Raw genomic sequence first — 17,305 nt, forward strand, 5'->3', positions numbered from 1 at the left:
AAATGATTCAGTTATATATATGCTTTCTTGATAATTTAAACTTTATTCCTTTGTGTTAAACTAATGCAAAGTGGTGCCATCGTGACTGTCTTGTTTCTAGTGAACAGACTCTAGAAATGCCTTACCTGCCCTATCCATGAAATTCAATATGCGTTACAATCTAATATCTATTAGCAAGTGTTTGTTCATTACTCTCATTCTATGAAGAAATGATGTTGTGTTAAGCTGAGTAGAAATAGATGAGAAGGAAGCATCTTGCCAGTAGCGTGTGTGAGGTGGCAGGACTATTTCCTGGGAGAGTAATCAGCTAAAAGAGTTTATAGCTTTAAAAGATCACAGGTGTATCAGAATTTCTTCCATTAGATCATGGCCTCGTATAGCCTTAAAAGATCACAGTTGTATCAGTGTCTTTCAGAGGGATATAAACACTGTTGTCATATTTTTTCTTGCGTTTGACATAAGCCATGAGTTTATTTTCCATTTTATCCCCAAATAGTAACAAAATATATCTTCTATGTTCTTTCTTGCTTTAGTCTATTGAAAGGATTACTTCCTCCGAAAATTACCAATACCGGATAACAGCTTCAGTCACATCTTTTAAAGGAAATATGCTGGAAGATATTATGCTTCAAGCAGTGCTTAGAAGATGCTGCTAGCTTAACTTGTCAAAAGAGTTGTAATGGTAATTTCAAGTCCAAATTACATAGCACACTGATTAGAAAATGCTACTAGAATAACTTGTCAGAAGATCTGTAATGGTAATTTAAAGTCGAAATTATATAGCATACTGATTGGTTCTTGTGATGCTCCTAAAGCTGACTGATTTAAGTACCATTGCCAAGTCTTTCACTGTTTGCATTAATCAAGCTAACTACAGAGAAAATATAACAGAGTCACAAATAAAAGCTTAGCCCATATGCTCACTGTCAAAGACAATTAACATTCCTATAGAAAAAAAAGGAATCAATAGTTTCGGTGGCTTAACCAATAGCTAAGCCCACTTCAAATAGCTAGCCTACCTGTGAATCTGTTTACAACAGAGCTCCCCAAATTTCTAAAGCAAGCATAAAAATCTCAATAGGCCCTTCACAAGCTTCACGACTAGCATAAAAATCTCAATAGGCCCTTCACAAGCTTCACGACTATACTATTGTATTGCTTGCTTGCTTGGTCATCTAAGGGGTTGAGGGTTCTATATAGTCTGTAATCATGCAGAAGAAAGTAATCCTATGCATACTATATTTTTGCAACAACCTCATTATCATATTACAGATAGAGGACAACAAAATAATACCATGCATACTAGTAGTTATGTAGCAATCTCCTGATGCTCATATTACATATAAGAGGCAATAAAATTTTCATCTTTCCAAAAAAGGTGGAATATGGGCCTATTACAGTCTGATAGCTTGGTCTTTCCTTCATCTGCTCGAAGTAATATATAAGATGAGGATGCTTCCGAAAATACTCTTTGTCCAACTTCAAAACCTCAGCACAATCTGCCACAGAAAACTCAGCTCCAGCCAAAAACTGTGTGTTTGTAAGCTATTTCTCAACCTCATTAAGTAGCCTTATAAGTTCATTCGTGTTTGAAGCCAAAGCCTCCTGATCCTTCAACATTTCCTCCATGGCATGCATGGCTTGAAGTTTGTTGTGATATTTTCCAGCCAAATCAGGATTTTCCACAAGACGAGTAATGACAACTTGCCTTTTGAATTAGCGTGATCACTTGGACAGTGATTTATCCTAAAGAGTTTCGAGTCCCATGAATCAATCTTCTCTAGCCACTCCTGGACCTTGCTCTGATCTACCCTTTTATGGCCTAAAGGCTTGCCAATCTTGGCAAGATACCTGTTTTCCAATAAAAATTGGTAGGATACGAATAATTAAATAGACATCAGTAAGGCCTCTGAAAATAATTCAAATATTATACATTCTGTAGGTGAAAGAAACTTACCGAATCATAGTTAGTGAGTCACAAAAAACTTGATCCGCAGTGATTAGTACAAGAATCTTACCATTAGGAATTTGCCTGAAAAACTCTGCATCCAAATTCCTTGCTTTGAAAGGATCCACAATGTGGGGGTTATACTTCGTATTTTTCTCTTCCATCACCAAGCATACCTTTTGGTAGTCAACTGTAGGGGGATGGTAATAAAAATCCATCATATTGAATGCCTTACAGTTTGCAGACCTTGCAATAGATAATTCACAGACATGCTTCTTACTGTTGTTTCCGACAGCAATGAATGTGATGCATATAGCAATGTGAAAGGGAAAAATTAGGCTGGTAAATTATTCTCAAAGATAGGACAGATTTTTTCATTTAGTATGTAATCTATTATAAAATCGCACTTTGATGCGTTCAATTACTGGAGAAGCCTCAATGCTACAGTTAATCAACAATTTAGGTGTATCAATGTCTTTCAGAGAAATATATACTCTGGTATATCTTTTCTTTATTTTGGATGATTCTTAAAGTAGAAATATATCGTTATTCAATATAATAGACAAATTGAGACTGGTTGGTCCCTACCTAGGTTTCTAAGTGTTTGTACCTTGCAACATGTTTTGCTTCATGGCGTTTATCCAGCAATAAAATCCAGTATTTCTGAAACTATTATAATACAGCAGATCCGGCTATGGAATCCTAATTTTCATATGGGAATTACAGGACTAATCCAGCAATGGACGTCCAAATTTCATATGGTAATATGTATCTCTGAAACTATTACAACAGGACTGAACCAAATTTTCATATGGGAATTACAGGACTAATCCAACAATGGACGTCCAAATTTCATATGGTAATATGTATCTCTCAAACTATTACAACAGGACTGAACCAGCAATTGAATACAGATTTTCATGTCCATGGGAGTATTATTTCTTTTCAAGGGTGCAAGTCAGATTACAAAGAAAATATTATGAGAAAACTTAACACGCTAGTTTTTTTTTGAAATTTAGGTGATGGGATTCCATCAATATCTGGTATGTTCTCTTCAATAAGACAAGTCCAATTCCAGAGTGCGAGTAAGTAGTCAAATTAGTGAACCACCATTAGATTTAGCAAACATTTGATGAGTTAAAGTGTTTGCAATGAGAGAGAATTAGTTAAGATATTATTTAAGTTGTAGCTTAATTATGTATTCTTTATTGGTGTATATTTTTAAGTTAATTTTAATATTTATTTAAAAATAAAAATTTACATTTTCCTCAACTATTTAACCAAATTTACTAAATCTCGAGATAAAGGTAAATGGTGTTTCATTTTTAGACGAAGGTTGATATTAATCTACTATCTCTCTCTCTCTCTCTCTCTCTCTCTCTCTCTCTATATATATATATATATATATATATATATAGATATAATTTATATATATAATTTATATTTATTAGTCTTTGCCATTATAGTTTGTTGATCATTATTAGTTTAGTATTGATCAATCCAAGTTATAATGTTTGAATTTGAAAATAAATATTTATTTTTAAATATTATTGAAAAAAATATTTTTAAAACATTTTATTGGACCATAACTTTGAAGGTATAGCTTTTTTGCCATGTCAACTGCTACCTCAGATTTTTTTTTGCCATAATTTCTGGATGTATTACTGTGGTACGCATATTGGAATTATCAATTCATTTCCAGGAGGACAAATAGTGACAGAGGAAACAGAGTATCTTTCTGCACTTAATAGGGCCTCCAAATGAAAAGAAAAGCCAAATTTCTGCACTCTGAATGACTCTATCTTTCATAGGTCTGCATCATGTACGACCTGCAAAGGAAATAGAAACCAAAGTTGAAACCTCGAAAGTAATATGCATTTTAGCTTTGCTATGTTTTCTAGAGTCTAAGGAGCGTTTTTCCACCATTTAAAGACTGCCACATAAGCAAGGGTGTTACCTGGCAAATGGAATGTTCGTAGATTTATCAGTCCATTTTTTTGCATGTCAATAATCATTTTTATTGACATCACATGGCATCCAATGCTACAGATTTAGTATTGATCTTGTGAGGTGTGTTTGCACTGAATGCTGGCTGATGTACTGCTTTCCATCATTTTTTATGTATCTTGGGTTGAACCTCCAGTAACAATTCTTGTCTCCTACCTTATCCCAATCTCCTCTTTGATCACTTTATGTACATTTCCTTTACTTCTTATTGTATAACCAGGCACCAAAGCCACCATTGTCCAACTACTAATGCTTTCAAGCCTGGCTGTAGCTAACCTTAGCATAGAAAAATTAATAAAACTTGAGATAAATATAATGCCTCAAATAGACCTGTGTCATTCTAGTATCTGATGATTTGGTGTTTTTAACTTGGAAAGATACACCTTCAAAACAAATAGTTGCAAATGCCATCAAATGTATCTGTAACATTGCCTTCACGTGAGAACTTATTGATCTACACTGCCTGCACATGTTTCTAAATGTATTTTTTTCCACATCAATACCACATGAGACTATATGGACTACATCCTGGTTACTCATGGGTTCACCATTCTCTTGATATCGTTTTGCACACCTTTAGATTAGTCATCCATTGGTGTTTCACCAACATTCATTTTAACTAATTCCAGGAGCTTACTTCTCATTGAATCAAAATGTACAGTTTGGGCATAGTCTTGTACTATAAGCCTTGATCATTGTAAAAGAGGCATCTCTGTTTAGCTGGGAATTTTTTTTGTTTATTTAGTTGTCTAATACCAATGATTCTATTTGCAATTCTTAGACAATAGAGGAGAGTTATGTTCGCCTTCCCATTCCAACCCCCTCAAAGTGCTTACTATCACTAAGTTAATTGTGTGCACACATCAAATACCAATGACTTATAATTCTTGCCATGACTGCAATTAATAGACTATTGTTCTTCAACGTCACAAGCTGGTTGCAATTCACATCAAGTACAGGATTTGAATTGGGCATTTCAACATATTATTGACAACTTTTTTTACTTTGACTTCTAATTCTATTTCTCAATCGACTTTTTCAACTTTACTTACAAGTGTTAGAGATGAGCTTGGTTTGTGCTCCTACTCCAGTGTTAGAACAAAGCCTTTAACACCTGATGTACTTGGACAACAGATTTGTGTTACACATGTTTGATCTTTTCCTTAAAAATCAATTTCTGTATGAAATTCTTTCTTATCAATTTGCATGCATATAAATTGTTCAACACTGTCAGCTCACACCGTGTACTTGATCCAACCATGCAGCCAAAGATGAATCCATCAATAAGAACTTTTCTTGCAAGTTATGCTTCTAGTTAATATAATTTGAATCCCCTGTTGTCAATTAATTTGTTGATTCATTATGGAATCTATCCAACAAATAATTTAAAGGTAAAGGCCTCCAGTAAAATTGCCAAACTTATTGGATTGGTTCAATATCGACCAGTCCTTTGTGTTCCCAAATAAAGCTTAAGCAGAATGACTTTACCAGAATCCGTTCTTAGACATTCCAACATATCAATTGCATGAATTTTGCAATTCTTCATGATGCAACCCTTACCAATGACACTGTGGTAGGTTGGAGTTGTAGCAATAAAGGTAATGTTGGATGCTATGCGTAATTTGGAAAAGGCTTACAAGGTAACATTCCCCCAATTTTTTTTGAAATCATGGTATATATTCTGAGATTTGGAGGAGCCATTTACCTTAGGCATTGTGACTGTTTGTGTTCTTAGTGTCACTGCTAATCTAGATAGTATCATAAGGAGAATCCTCACTAGTGCATTGAACAGAGCTGTCTTGTTGTCCGTCACATAGAATTATGCTGGCTTCTTGGAGGCCGTCTTCAATAATTAAAGCTGAGAGCACCCTTTGAACTCTCCATATCCTTTGTGTCATTCAAACTTCCAAGCCTCAAGGCCTTGTTATTCACACTTCCATTTGACAATATTTTTTTGCTTGCTTGTAATAATGAGACCAGCCTTCCATTCTGATGGTCTCCAGATATATAATTTGTAGATGCATGTATGTCCTCCACCTATTTGATTTGTTCCTTGAGGAGGTCTAGGCCATCCTAAGTGAAGAATGCAAAAAGAGGCTCCAGTTATTCCAAAATGGTCATGAACATGCAGTTTCACTTGCATTGATAGCAATATTTGTAGCTGCTAGGAGTTCTTCACGATCATCATCCGACTCCCAAAATTCCTGTATTTTATAGAACTTATCAAACTTTCTCTAGTGCCCCCTTCATGTTCTGATATTTGTATTATATCAGCATTACCTTTGACAACTCCACAGAGAATAATTCTAATTCCAGTTTCTGGTACAAGCTTGAAAGAAAACTTTGCCTTTGGATTTACCTTGCTAATAGAAAACATCTTTGTGTTTTTTGCTACTTATTCCCACAATATGTAGAAGTTGCTATAGATAAGTAGTGATTGATGACAAATGAAGGGTAATCAAGTCGTTGCTTTAGTCTAGAGATTATTGCTACTACAATCACTCTTTTTACAAATGTAACACAACAAATATCTTCACCATTCCTCTACAGTAAAATAAGTTGCACTAGAAGATGTACCTTGGGTGTTAAATATTCCTTTTATTTGCAGCTAAAATGTCCTCCTTTGTTCTAAATAAATTTCCCACATCTTATAAGCATAAAATAAACCAAGTCCTCAAGAGAGTTGGGGAATGTTAAAAGTTCATCTTTACTGATGCAGACGTTACTGCCACCTGAAAACTTATCAAACAAGCCTGAGAATCTGAGTGATGTTGTCGATTTTAATGTTATAAGGCCAGTGATTATATTAGCTTTAAATATCAAAATCGGAATGGCGGAAAGAAGTCCACATAAGACATTTCAAATCAGGGCAAAATCTCTATAAAATCTCTCAACAATTATTAATTGTTTGATCTTGTAGATCCTACCAACAATATATACCATATCTTGTATGCCTCAAACCATTTGAAAATTTCTTATGAAATCCTTCCAAAGGACCTTTTTCAATGTTACGTTCTCCTTTTGGGATTGTCCTTCCTTCAAATAACGCTATAAAGACCTTTGCGATAAAAAAACAGTGCCTATCAGCAATTTTAGATCGCCTCTTCCCAATTGGTTTAGGGTCCTTTTCTCTGGTGGTAAACATGCTCTTGATTGGTGGAACACCACACAAGATACAAGCAATATGAAAGCAAGTCCCATCACCAACTCCAACCTCTGGAGTTTTGGTGTTTAGTTCATTGACGTGAATATCTATCTGCTTTGCTTGCCTAGAGGCTATAAAAGATGAATGTGCCACTGTTGTAAGACACATTGTGAGTTTCACATTGCCTTGACATTGATCATGAAAACTGATCAATAGCCATTTTTTACTATATAGCAAGCAGTTGCAAGCTAAATATGATATTAACTAATTTGTAGTTGCTGTTTTTATTTCCCTTTTTACAATAGTTGGATGCTAACTTAACACTATCAGGATACATCTATGGGTTGTCCCAGAAACATTAGACAGAATGGAGTTGCATGTTTTCATGTTGATGTTTCTGAAGGAAGGAATCCTGTTGCAATGACGTCTCTTTACTTCATCTTTTTCTTAATAAATATGCCATAGGGTATATGATAATAATAATTTCAGGTCTTAAACAAATACATCTCCTACAAAGTGGTTCTTAGCTTATTAACAATTATCTTGCAACGAACATAGTTTTACACCTACAAATAGATCATAATATGTGGAATGGACTAGAAAGCCTATTGACAACATTTGTTTAGTAATTTGAGCTTAAATTGGACGTTAAGGAAGAAGTTATAGCCACCCATCTTATGAATCTATTCAAATGGAGTGATGGCTTCTTCAGCAAGATGGAGATAGTTACAGAAAGAAGTAGCCTCTATTGGAAACCATTTTTCCTACAAGTTTCCTCTTGCTAAACATGGGAGTGACCTACAAATAAAATAAACATAACAAGTAAATATGAATGGATAGCAGTTATATATACATAGTTAGGGAATCTATCATCTTTTGAAAGGGTCTTTGCACAATGTCTATTGATTATTCCCCTCAAAAAAGTAAGCATCTTGGTCACATGATTGCATTATAGTTTATAACAAATGATAAATGGTCAGATAGAAACTAAGCAAGTAAAATAAATGCATTAATTCTAAAGTGTACAGCATGGAGGTAAAACAATTATTTATTCAACACTATACATTCGGTACCAACTTCCAGGTATAAGGCGGTATGCTAAACATATTAAAAACATGAGCCATGGAAATGGCTGATAATATGAAAGGAGAAAAAAACAACTTACTTGAAAGCAGAAAGTGTTTTTCATATATTTAACATTATGTATATTATAGAAGTAAAAGATGAATCTTTTATCATATTGTTCAAGTTCCTTTGGAGACGATGCTTAATAGTAAGTGGGTATTATGGTATACATTTTTATTTGTTGGGGCACCCACATTAGCCTAGGATTTTATAACATAAGAAAACCTTTAAATCCATGCAAAACCTTCCTCGTGAGGATTAGATTGTCTGGATTATATTGGGTTTTTTTATCGCAAAGACTATTAATTTGCATAGCACTGTGCAACTTATGTTGGTTACTCACACAACAATGTTAAATACAGATACTTTGCGTTGGCCTACTCTGTTTTCTCACTGGGCAATTCAAATTTCAGTGTTGAGGGACATTTCTGGACGTTTTTTGTATTGCTTCATCTCCGTAACAACCTTAATCTCCTTTCTGAGTTTTTGCTTCATTTCTATTTCATCCATGGACCATGATAGAAAATCCTCTTCCATCAATTGTACATTAGCCATTGAGCAACTAAGAGTCTTATAAATTTGATTCAAAATTATTTCCCGATTGAAATGATTCAGATATATATCTGCTTTCTTGATAATTTAAACTTTATTCCTTTGTGTTAAACTAATGCAAAGTGGTGCCATCGTGACTGTCTTGTTTCTAGTGAACAGACTCTAGAAAATCTTAGATACAAACTTCAATAGCTTTGCTTATGTCTGTCAGAATTCTGGACTAGTCATATCCCTGTATTGATATTATATTCCACTTGGCATTTTTTTTGTCATCCACACATTAAGAAAGCGGAAAACAAATACATGCATGTACATTTACATTTAGAATGCATGCGGAAATTGATTTAGGACTTAGTGTGTGCTCTCTGCTCTATGTTGAAACAATTTCACTTCTCTTTCCTTAGTAGCTAGGATTTTCACTGCAAAAAGAAAGTAAACGACTGTTTATCATCTTAGATTGCATATTTAGGAATTGTATATGTACATCACGCGATCAACCTTAAAGGAAAACTTCTTAAGAAAGATCAACTGTAAAATACATTTCAATAAACATAAAAACGCTTTGGAACCTAACGCACACCATTTAGAAGTCTAGGCTAGAGACGTGTTCCGACATCGTAAAGCCTGGTAACTATCACTTTCATCGTAGGTTGGGTGATTCCTCCTCTTTGAAATGACAAGTGTGAGTACGAACTTGTGCTCCCACGTACCGTCGAGTATATATTGGGAGACCACAGTAGGCTATATCCTTTATCCTTAGGAAGCCGTGTCTTCCGCCCTATCGATCGCAAGGCACTTAACACAGCATTCAGGAAGATTGACTGCCGTACCATAAAAAGTATTCTGCAGTTTTGCGATTGGTTTGGTAATCCCCCTGTCTAGATATCCAGAGTAGTCACTTTCGTTCCTTTTCGGACTCCTTAAAAGAAAAGGACCATCTGAGCACTTGTCACTTCAGGCTTGTTAAAAATCGAAGGCGACTAGAGTCATCTTTAGCTTTTTCTCGACTCTTAAAAATTGAAAAAGCAAATTGTGTCAAAGCATCATAAAATTTATTTAAATCGGAATAACCTCACTGTTCCCTCGTTGGTCTTAGGGTGGGAAAATCGAGTCCACCAATCAAGGATTTCCCCTTGGGGGAATCCTACTCCCTTTTCCTCTAGGGGAGATGTTGGTCCACCTCATATGGCTACATTGTCCATTCCACGGCTTGCAATTGGCCTGCCAGTATGCTTTTTCTCGACCTCTGCCGTTCAAAACACCATGCTTCTTGAACAATCAACTCAGCAACCAGATGATACTAGAGTTACCCAAATCGAAGGTGACTAAAATCATCTTTAGCTTTTTCTCGACTCTTAAAAATTGAAAAGCAAGTTGTGTCAAATCAGAATAACATCACTGCTCCCTCATTGGTCTCAGTTTGAGAAAATGGAGTCCACCAATCAAGGATTTCCCCTTGGGGGAATCCTACTCCCTTTTCCTCTAGGGGAGATGTTGGTGTACCTCATATGGCTACATTGTCCCTTCCAGGGCTTGCACTTCGCCTGCCAGTATGGCTTTTCTCGACCTCTGTCATTCAAAACACCATGATTCTTGGGCAATCAAATCAACAACCAAATGATACTAGAGTTACCCCCAAACCTTCTATTTCGTTTGCTTCTCCCTCTCCTTCTTCCTCTTCGCTTGGTGGAACTATGCTTCAAAAAAAATGATTGTATAAAAGTTGTTGTAATAAATATCTTTCTTCATTATGTTTACAAGCTTAGATGCCCACTCATTTAGAAAAAAACTGAACATGCTTCTTTCCCTTTGCCCTTTAATTCATATTTTTTCAAGTAATGTTGTAGGAATGTAATGAATTTTAAACATCTTACGCGAAGAAAACAACATTTTTGTGTTTTCTTTTGTACCAGAAAATGACATCAAACCTTACTGAAAATGAAATTTCCTCAATGTTATCTGGATCAACTCATATTCAACCATACCTACAAATTTTTGAACTTGAACCAATACAATCAATGCAAAATTCAACTCCACAATATCGTACTGCAATTTCAGATGGAACACATAAGAAACACATCATGCTTCCAAAAGATTTCAATGATCTCGTAGCAACAGGCTTGCTACAAAAGGGTTCTGTTATAAATGTTAAAAGTTGGACTACCTCAGCTATTGGTCCTTCAACGTAAGTTTGTTATAAATTTCTTATTTCAAATTTAACATTTTTTATTTATAACACAACCGCTTCTAACAGTTATTCCTTTGACTCTCATTTGTCGTGTAGGTCTATAAAGCTAATAGACTTTGAAATATCTACTTCATTTGCACCCTTAATTGGCAATCCAAAAACTATGAGTATCCCCATCACATCTGATGAAAACACTCCATCCTCATCAGACCCACATCCTTTATCAAAAAGACACTGCCCTCTTCCAACTACTCCAACTCCGTCCGTTCTACCAGTTCAAATTCCCATCAAATCGTTAAACCCTTGCCACTCAAACTGGTGCATAAAAGGATACGTCCAAAGAAAAACAACTCTTCGACAGTTTCAGAATCAATACGGACCCGGTAAAGTGTTTGGTTTTGACCTGTTCGATACAGAGGGTGGAGAAATACATATTACATGTTTCAACCATGTTGCAGATTATTTTTTCGACAAAATCCAAAATGAAAATGTCTACATTGTCTCTAAAGGGAATGTAAAAATGGCTAATAAGCAATACAACCACTTGAAGAATGACTGGGAAATTTTGTTGAATGCAACATCTACCATAGAACATGTTGCCAACGAAAAAAAACATAATCCAAGAGCGCGATTCAATATAAAATCAATCGATGATATCAGAACAAGGAACGTCAACTCCATTGTTGATATTCTTGGTGTTGTCACGGACATTTCCAGTGTATGCACTATAGGTAGAAAAGACGGCTCTGAAGTCAATAAACAAACAATACAACTTCGAGACATGTCAGGGTATAGCATAGATGCAATCTTTTGGGGAGATAATTTTAATGCCGTGTCACAGGAAATCTCCTCCCTATGTGCTACAGGAAATAACCCCATCATTACAATCAAATCTGCGTGTGTTGGAGAATTTAATGGAAAAAATATCGGCACTACAACGAGATCCATTGTTCCTGTAGATCTTGACATTGAAGAGGCCCATGTGCTAAAGTCGTGGTTTAAAAAAGAAGGTTCGACTGCAGCTTCTACATCTTTGACAACAAGATCTCCTTTTGGCCACCAACAAAAAAAATAACAATTGCTGACATTTACAGTATGGATTCCTTAGAGAAACCAACATTTTTCCAATTAAAGGGCATAATAACAAAAATTGGGATGGATAGTTTTTACTACATTTCTTGCCCGTCGATCGTTGGTGGGAAAAAATGCATGAAAAAACTTATTCCAAAAAATACAGGGATGTGGTTCTGTCCAAAATGCAAGCTGAAGTAAGCGACTGTGATTACAGATACTTATTGAAAATCGACATAGAAGATCACACTGGGGAATTGGCTTCAATTGTTGCTTTCGAAGACGAGGGATCTAAAATTCTTGGAAATAATGCCAAAGACTTCTATCTGTTATCTTCAGATCCAGAACTGATCAACGAAATTGTCTCTAGAGCTCTATGGACAGATCATATCTTCACACTATCGGTGAAGACATAAACTTTTAAAGAAGTCCCATGATTGAAATGCGTTATCATAAAAGAAGAAAAATTGCATTTCACGACAGAATGCAACAACATCCTTCGAGAAATTCAGAACATCTCAACATTGTAGATAAATATTGCAAAATGTATTCCTTGCTTTTTGGCAATTCCTATTGTCCAATTTTATAAATACAACTTTACAAGATATACTGTTGCATGCCTTCTTATGAAATTTTCTTATATACCATTGAAATAAGTATTCGTTCTCCATTGTATCTAGCATTATGTGAGTAGACAAATTCACATTTTTTTTTTCCTTTTATCAGCTTTACACATGAAACTACCTACATGTATACAGAAAAAATACTAATACGTTCTTTCAAAAACATTACTCAAATAAAAAATTTCACATAACACTGTTCAGAACTTAGATTTTTTTCCCTTCTTTCGCTTTCGCTTGCATTTTTTACCCTTCTTTCGCTTTCATACAATAACATGGTTGTTGTCTCCAAATAACATTCTTCTTTTCCCCTCTCTTGCTTATAGGTACCATAAATTTTGCGAATGGCTTCTTCTTCTAATAATGAACGTGCTCGAAGATACTATGCAACAAATAAAGAATGAATAAATGCACGGCGCCATGAGCTTTACCAAGCAAAAAAAAACATCATAGAATGTCAAAAACACAAAAAACAAAAGGGTAACCAACCTTCCTCGTCTGAAATGGCCCACCCTGAAAACAATCCTCCCTTGCAATTATCAGACTCTTTATCTTCTCAGCAAACCTCTCAAACAAATACATCCATGCCTCATTGCCCTAACCCCTCCTTCGCACATGCTTTCAACAACGTTTATACTAATCAAGCACATCGAGATTTCCGTTCAAAGATTGATAAACTTCCACCTAAATTCCCATGCTCCATTTGTCTTGAATCATATCCTGGAATACATATCCGCAATTCCAACCGCATGTATTGCTGCTCCAGATGCGTCTCTGAAACAAAGGGTCATCGCTTCTCATTATCAAACAACATGAACCCTGGTCCTCAACCAGCTACCCTTACATCTCTTTCACAAATAGAAGAAATTCTCATTGCTAGGGTTAACCCTATACTGAAAGTAACACATGCACGTGGTGGCCAGTATAAATACAGTGGCCACACAATTTGTTTTCCTCAAGACATTACAAAAATCGAAAACATGTTGCCACGACGTGTTGAACACTTGGACATCCTAATTGTCACGCATCATAGTAATGACCATAAGGCTTATGATTTCATTGTCAGTAGACATCGCGTTCTCGCTGCATTGGAATACAAATTGGAAAATGACCCATACTATAACAATGTTCGTATTAATACCAATGCACTGACATCCTTACCAGCAATCCCCACCAATGTCTCCTCCTCCCTTCACCATTCCAATACTACAGAAACCATTGTCCGCCTTCCACTTGAACCACCCCATGAGCTCACCGAAGATTTCACAGACCCATCCGCAGACCAAACGTCATCGTTCGTACCCATCATACCTAATACAAATATAGAAATCCAAGAAATCCGCCATTATTTGCATGCTTACAACCACCAATCTGATACTATAATTGAGTGGCCAACAATTGGTTTATCGCCAGTCAATGAATACAACACAGAAGGTCTACTCTCTATGGCTTTCCCCGCCCTTTCCCGATAGGCGTTGCAATGCCAAATCAACCAAGAATGAAAGCAGTGCAGTTACATGAATATGCACTTCATCTCATACATTACTATGATAACAGATTTGGAAGCCACCCACGCTTTCGTTATTACATATATAATCTCATGATGCGGCATCGCAGTCAAGCAACAACATCGATTTTTGTGAAAAAAAACATCACAGATAACTTTCCAATATCTATTCAAGATCTGAACATCCGATTAGAACAATTTCCAGATGAGCAATTGGCAGAGCAAGTCATGCGATTCGGTAGCTCTTTACGTGGAACAAGGTCATTTTGGCACAAAGCTAAAAATGAACTAACGGACATGATATCTCAACTCGGTTGCCCGACGTTCTTCTTCACATTAAGTGCAGTTGATACAAAATGGCCTGATCTTCATGCAATCATGCCCGGATGTCTTCCTTCTGATATTGCAAAACAACAAAAGTGGAGAAATGATAACATTATCTCTAACCCACATTTAACATCACTATATATGCACCATAGATTCACAACATTTCGTGAGATTATCTTAGAGAAACACTTGAATACAAAAGATTACTGGTACAGGTACGCATTCTACCACATTTTTTTTCTCCAAGAACTCTAAACAACATTCCTCACCTATTGCAGAATTATCTTACAAAAACGCATACTTGATAGGTATGAATGCAACATAGGGGATCTGCACACATCCATGGTTTCCTTTGGATAGAAAATGTACTTGATATGGAAAATCTCAACCGGGAAGACACAGAAGCAGTCGATATTACAAGGCAGTTCTTTGACAAATATATTTCCGCTTGGAACCCTCGTGCTCCTTCGACTTCAAACCAACCAAATGCTTGGACAAATCCCGAAGACCCTTGTCTATTGTCCACACTAAAAATCTTCAGAACCAATCCTTTCAGTGACTATGAACAGCTCGTCAATTGTGTTGAACGTCACACAAAATGCTCAGAAAGCACATGCCTAAGAAAAAATGGATCCTCACTCCAATGTCGTTATAAAGCGCCGTGGGAATTACATCCAAAATCGGCCTTATTCATTGATTCCAATGGCCAAAAAACATACACCCCTGCTCGCAACGACGATCGACTCAATAGCCATAACCCTACCATCCTATCTATTTGGTTTGCAAATGTTGACTGCCAACCAGTACTCTCCATACACGCTGTACAAAAATATATCGCCAAATATGCATCCAAAGCAGAAAAAAAATCTGAAAGCGTCCACCACATGCTACGTAGAATTGTCCTGGATTCACCCATTACTGATCCAGCAACATCCACATTTCAAAAATTTCTTGCAGAAACCCTTGTTGATCTTGACATTGGAGCACAAGAAACCTGCCATATGCTGCAAAAATTACCATTAACATTATGTAGTCGGCCATTCATTTCTTTAAATGTAAACCAAAAAATTCTTATGCGCCTTCCACAAATGAACACCACCTCCACTACATCCCCGCACATCATAGATACATATATCTAGCGCCCTTCTACCCTAGAGTCCACATCACTAATAGAATCGGCAAGATCCTCGTCATATGATCCTCGTCACAAAACAAACAATGGAAACAAAGGCCTACAAAAGCAATTGTTTGGGTCATACCACGTTACTCCTCCATACCATCCACAACAGAACCTTGCTACGTTGACTTTTGTAGGGTTGAACTTATGCTATATAGGAGATTCTGCTGTAGAATTCATCGCAAATTGGAAAACATTTCGTCCATTCTACAATCCTTGGAATCAACACTGCACACTATCTGATATTGAATCTGTCACAAATGATACCTCAACTATAAATGAAACCAATCCAACAGACACCATGGAAATAAATGAATGGGAATTACTTTCCCAATTACACCCTACAAATGAGCTTCTCATAAACGACCTTGACATGCTTGGTCTTCATGGCTTTGATGACACCCATAACTGGAATCATAACACTATCCCATTCGATCTACAAAATAATGCAATACAATTCATTGAGAATAGCCGCTCCATCCACCGCATTCTTCAAACACATCAACATATCCTGCCGACCCTTACTACATTATCTCCAATGCAAAGAAAAGCTCTAAATATTATTTTTAATCATTTTGCTAGGAAGGATTATTTACCCGCTCTCAGAATTATAATACAAGGCACTGATGGTATGGGAAAATCCCTCCTTATTAATTGCATCAAAGATATGCTCATAGGCCTTGCAAGCCTGGAACCTTCACCGATCATGCTCCTCGCCCCTACAGGGGTTGCTGCCTTCAACATACAAGCATCGACAATCCATTCTGCTTTGCACCTTCCTATAAAGGATCTTACGCCCTTAGAAGGTAATGCTCTTGCAAAATTCCAAGAAGAACTCAAGCATATAAGATACATACTAATTGATGAAATGAGCTTCATTGGGCCAAAGCTTCTCGGCCATATTGATGAACGTCTTTGTGAGGCATTTCCCCACCAAAGAAACACTCCTTTCAATGGTTTTTCCATAATATTGGTTGGTGATCTCGGTCAGCGACCACCCGTCAAAGACATACCTCTATATACAGGGACGAGCCACGGAAGCGCACTGTGGAACACCTTCAACACAGTCATCACATTAGACACAATATTTCGCCAACAAGGCGATGGCATCGCACAGGTTACTTTCAGGAACATTCTCCAGAACATTAGAGATGCAAATCCAACAATCGATGACTACAATGTACTCATGTCGCGCACAGATTCCTTTTTATCAGAAGAAGAAATATGTTCATTCCATGATTCCATGCATCTATTTCCAACAAATGCTCAAACAATGGTCCATAATAAGCAAATGATGAAATCTCTAAACACTCCTATCACACGATCCATTGCTGAAGATGACAACACATATTCCAGTGTTTTCTCTAAAGACGAGCAACTTGAGCGAATTGTATTACTATGCAATGGCGAAAAAGTTATGTTGACTTCCAACCTTTGGGTTTCAGCCGGACTTGTTAATGGTTCCCTTGGAAAAATTTTAACCATATTTTACAAAGAATCAATTGCACCACCACAAATTCCAACATTTGTTGTCGTAGATTTTCCCAAGTACATTGGGCCTCCTTGGGATGAAAGAAACCCCACTCACTTGCCTATTCCAGCAGTAAAAAGAAATGGTCGTGCACAAATTCCACTGAA

The 17,305-nt window shown here is 36.4% G+C and overlaps 1 pseudogene; it reads right to left on the reverse strand.

The window, feature by feature from the left end:
- Positions 1–1,302: 1,302 nt before the first annotated feature.
- Positions 1,303–2,169, reverse strand: LOC149212082 (glutathione S-transferase TCHQD-like; annotated as a pseudogene).
- Positions 2,170–17,305: the final 15,136 nt, after the last annotated feature.

Source organism: Pinus tabuliformis, chromosome 1_1, assembly GCF_031772625.1.
Source record: "Pinus tabuliformis cultivar Carrire ecotype Pingquan chromosome 1_1, CPIR1, whole genome shotgun sequence".
NCBI classification, from domain to species: Eukaryota; Viridiplantae; Streptophyta; class Pinopsida; order Pinales; family Pinaceae; genus Pinus; species Pinus tabuliformis.